Below are 10,197 nucleotides of genomic sequence, written 5' to 3'. Positions count from 1 at the left end.
CATTAAATATCTTAATATCATCAAGTGTGAAAACCAGATAGAAAAGAGAACAGAATGGCAGAGGCTCTTAGAATAGGGCAAGACCTACACAGAGTTGTCATACCACTGATAATGATGATTTATTCCTGTTATGTTTGGCATGGAAAAAAATACTTTGGCTCGCCATCTTTTACATTTCTTACATTATAAGATAATATCAACACTTTCTTTTGTTTTGCTGTAGAAAGTTGTTTATCATTGGATTTTTTGTCGGTATCGAGTGAATTATCTTCGTGTACTGTTCAAGCAAGTGGAACGCATTTTCCTACCTTGACCTTTCTAAACTATTCGAGATATAATTGCAGTACTTTACATGCCTCAAACTCCAGCTCGACTTGCAAGCAAATTGATAGCTTCATATCATCGAATTTACAGTGGAACTTGGTAGTATTTCGCTTACGAGTTTATTAAATCGCTTTCAACACTTGTTAACTTGTTGCCCTTGAATCAAATTTGTCAAGATTTGTAAACCTTTTGGTTCTAGTGACATCATTATCTTTATTATGCTATTTTGAAACAGCTCTTTTGGGTAGTAAGTTATTCATGTCATATCTCTGTTAAGTAACATTCTTAGTCTTTAATGTATTCATTCAATTTCAAGGTCGTAATCAATTGATGCAGTAATCAGCGGATTTAGATGGAACAGATTTCTACGGTTTTTTTTTCCTATTTTCTTCAGGAACTCATACTTTAGGACAATTTTGTTTAGCAATAAACACGAAATATCTACCAATTAGAGCGATATAGAGTAAATTGATTCTGTTATTAACTGGGACTGTTCATAAATCAATCATAAGTGTGTCCCAAATATTGTCAAGTTTTTGTACTAATTCTTTAAACGTTTTAGACTAATAGAGCACTGTGTGTATTAACTATTAACAATTAATTGGTACGAGACTCCTCGTTCAACACGTTGTTTACACGTTCGATTACGGTCGTTCGATTTTCGTTCGGCACCAACCGTTCGGGAAAAGTAGATTGACTTTCTACTTTGATTGAATCGAATGACGCTGCCGAACGACCATACCGAATTCTGGTTTATACGTTCAGCTTATAAGCGATCTAGCCGAACGACTGAAATCAGTCGACGCAAATCGATCCATGAAAACGCGTCGTAATGGATAAGCCACAAAATGCGATCGACAACAAATCGAACGCAAATGGTGTGATGCTATTTGGTTGAGATGTGTGAGTATTATATACTATAACAATTTTACATTTGCAAAGTCTGCTTTCATTCGATTGATTACGTTTTCAGGAACATACATTATGTCTTCCATGGCTCCTTATCATTTGAAGCTATTACTAAGGTAAAGTGTATTTCCCTCGGGCTATGCCACATCTAGTTTCTGAATTTGGGGAAAGCTTTTGACACCGTTTCCTTTAACAATTAGAGCACATAGGTTGTGCAGATTGTCCTCCATGTCCATGTTCATTACTATGGGAGTTTTGTAGGTGGTCCCAATTTCTGCGTTGTTCAATTAAAATTTTGAACTGCCATATTGGTTAGAATAGAATCTCCGCATTGATTTTAATGATAATAATCACATAACTTCAGCTAAAAGATCCAAAGGGTCGATTGTTTTATTGAGTAGATACGCAGTAAGATTCGCCTAATACAGTGAGACCGCATGCCATGTCGCACCAGCAGCTCAGATATTGGAATACTTTTATTCAACTAATCACTGAACCTACAAAGAATTCGATTCAGCATCACATTACAGAAGTAGCGTCCAGATCAATCATTCAAACTGGAATTTATTTAAAATATCGGCAGAGTACAGAAACTTTAAGCCTATGGAATTCTTTGGTTATTCTTAACATAAATCCTAACGTTTCAGAAGTAGATGTACATACGTTGCTTAATTTTTAAATGTTTTGATTAAGCTCAACTCATGTATGCTGTAATTATATTACACAAATGATTAAGTCGGTGATGTCTGCATAGTTGAGCAGGTAAACATAGGAACCGGATGATGAGAGGTTATAAGTAAAGAAAGTATACAGAAGCGGTCCCAGATAAGATTCTAGAGACATAGCCGAGGAAACATCATAAGAAGCAGATGTTTTCAATCTACTGTTTATGTCATTATAATTCTGATTTACTTTATCAAGTGCATTGGACAAGTCCATGCTATCACTTAAAATTGCAATAAGTGGTGTAAGTTAGTAACTATGGATCTACCTTCTTAAGATATGCTGATTAATTGACATACTGAAATGATTTCAAAGACATCCCGTAAAAATCTTAACAATACATTTTGACTAATCAATAACATTCTCATCATTTCCGGATATTAATGAATAGCAATAAGTTTACAGAACCATTAATCAGATTGAATTATAAGCTTATTTTGTGTCAATACTAAACCAAGATGGTATTATTGAAAGGTTTATTATTCGCACATGATTCCAATGTTTACATCTTTTGACGCTGAAATGAAGCCTCAGAAGTTGAAGATGATTAAGCTAACCATGGAGAAAGATTTATACATTTTAGATGAGTTGAGAACTAGATTTGTAGATTGGTATACCGTATATTCCTTACATAAATCTGGGCTCTTAAAGTTACTCATAAATCACTGACAGAGCTTAAAACTATCTATTTTAAGGTATTGGCAGCAATAGAAATTTCATGATTAGGTAAACGCCTTTGCAAACCTTAACAGTATCATTAGACAGCTCATTAGTGACATTTATAGACGAACAATCAAGTCATGATCTAAAGTCTGATTGTACCGAGGGAAGAAAGTGTAAGGCACATCTTACACAAGTATCTTAGACAGAACCCGATATGTGGACACATTCATTGCAAAAAAAACATATAACCGAACATCATAGAAACGATCTAGTAACTAAACACAGAAAGCAAGACAAAACTAAGAACCCCGAAAGGAAAAGGGCCAGAAGACAACATCAAAGCCGGAATTCGACAGGGTGATAGTCTCAGTCCGTAACTGTTTAACATGTTAATAATAAGAACATAATTATAAGAACAGTATAATGAAAGCTCTAGGTGGAATGAATTGTGGATATACACTGGGAACAACAACAATAAAGATTGTGTGCTATGCAGACGACGCCACCATCATCGTAGAATCGGAAGATGGGCTGCAACGACATGAAGATCGCGACCAATAAAATGTAAAGCATAGTCATCGCAAAATCGCTCATTACATGCAAGGTTGCAGTGCAGAAGCAGGTCATTGAACAGAAAAAAAAAACAACTATGAATTTGCGATTCATAGTTGTTTTTTTTTTCTGCAAGGCCACAATATACAAAGCATGCGTAAGGCCCAACCTTACGTATGCGACGGAAGCAAGAGCCGGCACAGCTGAGACAAAGAGATACCTGAGAACGATCTAAATGAAAATTTTACACACAATATTCGGATATACTTTAATGGATAAGAGAAACACAGAAATCAGAGAAAAATGTAATACCTCGGACATCGTCAGATGGGTCCGGCAGAGACAAAGAGAATGAAATGAACGTGTATCAAGAATGGATCAGTCGTGTCTGGCAAAATGTACAAGAAGTAGCAAATCATACACAAAAGAACCGATGTGATGACCTTCAAAGCGATGGAAAGGCAGCTGGACCTGAGTATTAAGTATAGGAGAAGCAGGAATGATTTAGCATCATAATGTCATAAGGTTTTCGATAAGAAGAAGAAATGTTACATAAGATCCCTTGCGTGATTCTGAAAAGGCATCCTCCAAAATGCATCTGTTCATAATATAAGCCGCTAGTACTAACAGATTGCTCCATACTTACTAAAAACATATAGCTATCAACCCTATGCTATCAGCCACTGTAAAGGAACATTAGGGCAAGCTATATATAATACGCAACATTTGGTGTTGATAATAAGGCAGTGTTACATATAGACATCTCACGTTGCCGAATAAAAGCTAACAATAGATCTAAAATACTATCTATATCATTTAAATCATGCAGCCAATCCTTTCTCGTCACTACACCAATCTTGAGCTATCTCCTGGTGCGATCCACCACAGAAGCTATTATGTTCTGAAAATAATTTAGAATCAAATTCACTAAGGTGCTAGGAGAAAGCAATGTGTTAAATTAGCTATTTACAACCATAAAAGCCAATAACATCTAAAAATCTATATGAGCATGAGACACCTCACGTTGCCGAATAAAAGCTAACAATAGATCTAAAATACTATCTATAACATTTAAATCATGCAGCCAATCCCTTCTCATCGCTACACCTATCTTGAGCTATCTCCTGGTGCGATCCACCACAGAAGCTATTTGTTCTGAAAATAATTTACAATCAAATCCACTAAGGTGCTAGGAGAAAGCAATGTGTTAAATTAGCTATTTACAACCATAAAAACCAATAACATCTAAAAATCTATATGAGCATGAGAATTTATATAGAATTTGTTAATTTAATCCTAAAAGTTAGACAATCCAAATAATTCTTGTTTCAATTTTGTTATTTGTACATCTGTTGTTTTTTTTTTAATATTTTATATTTATATGTTCACGTATATGCGGGAATTTAAAAATCAATCTGTAAATTTACATAATATTTTAAAACCAGTAGCTCTTAAATTTAATAGTTGCATAGTTTGAAAATTATTTTCTCCGGTACCAGCAGGAAATGAGAGTAATATCCGGGTTGGCAATCATGTAATATTCGTAGTAGTTGGACATGTTGTCACGTTGTAGGAGGCTAACCTTGTGGCCCCCACGCCATCGTTGTCCGCAACCCGATATTTACGCCCTCTATTAATTGCAGAACGAGCAGAGTGGAGGATGTAACCATGCTGCAAATTACCCCTATGGCGTAATATGTGTATGTGTGTGAAACGGTTGCTGTCGTATGAAACATTGTTGGTTATCGATGGCCACAAGTAAGTGCTTAACGACAGCTACCTCTCTTAATTGCTTCTTCGTCGGTCCGACGGTTTTTAATGAAGACGAAGATCAAATACGTGCGGTTTAATGTCTGCGACGTGCCACCTGAAGATTGGTTCTTCAGAAGCGCACCGCGACACTTTCTCGGTTTTCGTTCCGTGTTTTACGGGGCGACCAACTGTCTTTCAGAAGCCATTGAGCCGCTAATTGCTAAAAGCTATCGTAAAATCGTCGCCGTTGCGACAAATATACCGATGGATGGTGGAAAATTTTAAATTAATTCTGCAATTATCGTTATCGCAAGATCAAGACGTATTAGCACCATCTATTGCAGAAAAATCACGAACGGATAGCATGATTTTAACTCAGCCGCATACTGCGTTTGCGAAGAAGTTTTCTTTTCAACGATCTAATGCATGATTTCCGGTCGTAAAGACGAATATCGCGTAACCCGATGCAAAAACAAAGCAGAGATATGCTCGGCGTTAATGCGCTAAAGTGGCTGCACCGATTTGCATAATAGGGTTTCTTTGTGAAAATTGCTTCCACTGTCAGAATATTCTAATTTCCTATGGAATGCAATACCAAGTGTGTAATGCAAAAGTTTCAAGTGTTAATTAACCCCATTAAAACATAGTAATAAATTAATGTAGTTATTTTTTTTTTCTTAAATTTAATTCCCCTTTTAATCATGGAAGGTAATAAAGCATGCAGAATCCTGTTGCCTACGCTTGCGACCGTAAAATCGAAATCGCCGAGCTGGCGGGTTTCTCACTGACCGACACAGTGCTGCTGGTATGGGCATTATTCGCCACAAACGCCCTAAATAAAAAATTCCTCCCTCAGCATTTGCATACGTGGCCGCAGGCTGTTTTTGCGTTATACAAGCTCCTGCCACCCTCTATACATACGGAAGGAAAAATCAGTTCCAGCTAATAAACCGGTTGGGGAGTTAGAGGAAGGGCCAATTCGTTTAACTGCCGATCGATGTAAAACCGTGTGACAACTAAAATTAACGTTTTGACGCCAGATGGAAACCGGGGGACTTTTACGTAGGAATCAAACGGAAAGAAGTCATTTTCTTGAATCGGCGTGTAGGGTTGGGGTGGTCTCTCTTGCTGATTTATTGTTAATAGACGTTCCGCCTCGCGTTAAATTGAGATTTAAATTAGCAAGCAGCTGATATGACGCCTGAGCGGTTTTCTACGACGTACAGCTCCCCCTTTTTCTAGAGACAGTCAATAACCGGAAAATTGAATTTGACTCAATTTATAAGGATACGAAAATACATCAAGATTTCTATATTTTTTCCTCAATAATAAATACCAGCGGCAAAACGGTTTGAAAATCAATTAATGCACCAGTTTAGCAGATAATTCAGCGGTAAAATGCCTTGAGGTTATATCAGAAACGTGAACGTGGAGATCCTTGGCCGCCGGCTGATGACGGCCCATTACACATTTTTACGCCGATTATTAGCCATAAAGGGGCATTATAACACACACCCGGGCGAAAGGAACGCCCAGTACGTGTTCGGGGCTGGGAAGATGGTAATATAGAGACATTTTTTTATATTCACCGTAGCCCCGGGAAGGATGCTTCTGAGCCGGTGTGTTATTACGGTCGAACTGTGCGAAAATGATAATTAGTTATGGAAGAAAGAAATTTCTTTCCGAATAATAAAAAAGAACAGATTGAAATTGAACGAAAAAAACATGACGATAAAAATCGAAACCTTAACAATGGTTTAAATTTAAAATTTATGAGGTGAAGAACCGGCGAATACTCGAAACCATCTTCAACTTCGATTAATAACCAAACGAAGGAAAGATTGACGATCAATCATCAATCCGCGCTTTCAAGCGATGCACGTACACAGCATGGATCGTGACGCGCGAATTTCGACGAGGCAATAATACGTGGATGCAAATAATGCTTCGAGTCTGCAAAAGGCAATAAGTCACTCGATCCGAAGAATTCGTCGAACAACAATCATCGGAATTGACGATGTTATTCGATTAAAAACGGGGAAAATGGATTTTATTAACGTAATTTTTCAACACTCAATTAGGCGAGAATTTCAAGCAATGATTAATTAACGTATCGTATAAACGCTCGACGGGCTTAATCAAACAGGATCTGCGCTGCACCGCTCTCAGTAATTGTTCCATTGTGCATCAATCACTCGATGAACCACTACTGGCAACTCGATTCGGTTTTTGCACCTGCAATCGACACTTCCTGTTCAGTTCTCTCAGAATATCGACATGTAAACATTACATATTTAATTATAACTGCAATTTTTAATTAAAAAAACATACCTTTTTGATTATGATTCAATAAAACTTATCAAGATTTTGCCAAAAAAAACTTTAACATATTGTTCACAAATGTTCAAATGATAATGCAACATTTTTCCAATTGATTTTCTTGTTTGGTTATGGCCTGATGTGATCCTTAGCAATGGTGTACCATATCTTTGAAAAATTTTCATTTCAATTCTTTTGTATTTTCTTCAATTTATCTCATTTGATTATTTTTTATGTTTTCTGTAGTGGTAGAACGGATATCCGGCAACTATCCAGTATCCGGCCTATCCGGCAATTGTTTAAAATCCGACCGGATACCGGATAGTTACCACATAACCCGCTTTGGCCGGATATTAAAAATCTATTACTTAGTACTCCACCATTCACAGGAATTAGTTAATCTCTTTTATGTGTTGGACACTGCAGATAATAATCAAGTTCAACCTCAATAGGACTTTTTTCATTGAATAGAATTTTATTTATATCAGGTTTGTTATTTAGCAACCTCATTGTAACAATCCCAATACGATATATAAAATCTCTTGATGCAGTTTCGTCTAGTTTTCTTCTCTTCGGTTGTAATTCATCATCACATTCATTACTAACAGAACTGTCGCTGTTATCACTTTCGATTATTAATTAAAGTATCCCCTTCTTAATGCAACAAGCCGTTTTGAAAAATCACTTCCAGTTCTTGAGAAATAAATTTTTGAAATGATCGACAATTTTTTCAAATTTTGCAATTTTCGCCGATTAAGTTTTAAAAATTCGTATAAAATCCAGTTCTTTTAATATGAGTATGAAAAGTGTTAATAAAAGTGTCCTCTTTCCAATGAACCAACCCGTTTTGAAAAATAATTTTTAGTTTTTGAGAAAACAATATTTGAAGTTTTGATAAAATTTTCCATATTGCAATTTTCATCGATAATTTTCAAAATTTGCTATAAAATTAGTGTCTTGAAGGCTCTTTGTGGAAACATTAGCAATTATTAATTAAAGTATCCTCTTTTTAATGAAAAGAGCCATTTTGAAAAATCACTTTTAGTTCTTCAGAAATACATTTTTGAAATGATCGAAAATATTTTTGGATTTTGCAATTTTCGCCGATTAAGTTTTAAAAATTCGTATAAAATCTAGTTCTTTTAATATGAGTATGAAAAGTGTTAATAAAAGTGTCCTTTTTCCAATGAACCAACCCGTTTTGAAAAATAACTTTTAGTTTTTGAGAAAACAATATTTGAAGTTTTGATAAAATTTTCCATATTGCAATTTTCATCGATAATTTTCAAAATTCGCTATAAAATTAGTGTCTTGAAGGCTCTTTGTGGAAACATTACCAATTATTAATTAAAGTATCCTCTTTTTAATGAAAAGAGCCATTTTGAAAAATCACTTTTAGTTCTTCAGAAATAAATTTTAGAAATGATCGAAAATTTTTTTTGAATTTTGCAATTTTCGCCGATTAAGTTTTAAAAATTCGTATAAAATCCAGTTCTTTTAATATGAGTATGAAAATTTCCCAAAGTGTTAATAAAAGTGTGCTTTTTCCAATGAACCAACCCGTTTTGAAAAATAACTTTTAGTTTTTGAGAAAACAATATTTGAAGTTATGATAAAATTTTCGATGTTGCAATTTTTATCAATAATTTTCAAAATTCGTTATAAAATTAATTTCTTGAAGGCTCTTTGTGGAAATATCACCAATTATTAATTAAAGTATCCTCTTTTTAATGCAACAAGAAGTTTTGAAAAATCCCTTTCAGTTCTTGAGAAATAAATTTTTGAAATGATCGACAATATTTTCGAATTTTACAATTTATGCCGTTTAAGTTTTAAAAATTCGCATAAAATCGATTTTTTGGAATATGAGTATGAAAATTCCCCAACATGTCAATAAAAGTATTCTCTTTCCAATGAGCCAACGCGTTTTGAAAAATAACTTTTAGTTTTTGAGAAAATAATATTTGAAGTTTTGATAAAATTTTTGATGTTGCAATTATCATCGATAATTTTCAAAATTCGCTATAAAATTAATTTCTTGAAGGATCCTTGTGGAAATCTCACCAATTATTAATTAAAGTATCCACTTTTTAGAGTTGCTTCGTTAGTTAAATCAGTATCAAAAAAGTTCATTTTGTATCTTGGATCCAAATAAGTTGACATTTCTTATCAGCTTTCTTATTAGTTTTATTTTTATTCAAATATCGCAATAATGTGGCAATGTAGGGTATCACTTCAGAAATGCACCAGCAATTATAACAATAATGGCCGGATAGATATGCCGGATAACCCAATATCCGGCCGAAGAGGATGCCGAATATCCGGTATTCGGCTTTTCGCAAAATCACTATCCGTTCCATCACTAGTTTTTTGGTACTTGGTTGTTCACTTTGAAGAACTTCTGAATTAAATCCTGTGTAAGTGTGGACAAACGATAAATTCAAATCATAAGAATATTGGGAATCCAGCGAGAGACTTTTGGCCTTAGTTCCTTAACGCTGATTAATTTAAAGCTTACACGTCCCAAAAATATATGGCATTAGATTTGATGTGATAACTGATAACTCTAAGAGAACAGAAAATTATCTCGGCAATAGGGGGCAGTCTGTAGTTTATATAGGAACATACTAGAGGGCAATTGTTATGCTATGGTGATGATCTCATTTGTATTATTGGTTTTATGTAAATGTATATCACTGATCTTTGGGAGTATTGTAATAGATCTGGAGTGTGTAAATCGCTTCTCGTGTGTTTATGATGTAAGAATATTTTTTTTAAACAGGAAAATTCTGCCACTTCAGCTATTGTGTATGGTCTGTTTTTTTGATGTTGCGAGCAAGGCAAAAACTTGGCATGTGCAAAATAGTTAAGCTTTCCTCATTAATCGTTACTAAAACTGAGACTTACTACAATTTCACAAAAGTGTGTTGTAGAGACATGCCAAGAATTGACAAA

Source organism: Onthophagus taurus, chromosome 6, assembly GCF_036711975.1.
Source record: "Onthophagus taurus isolate NC chromosome 6, IU_Otau_3.0, whole genome shotgun sequence".
Taxonomy (NCBI): Eukaryota; Metazoa; Arthropoda; class Insecta; order Coleoptera; family Scarabaeidae; genus Onthophagus; species Onthophagus taurus.
The sequence above is the reverse complement of the archived record's forward strand: the minus strand, read 5'-3'. Positions refer to the sequence as shown.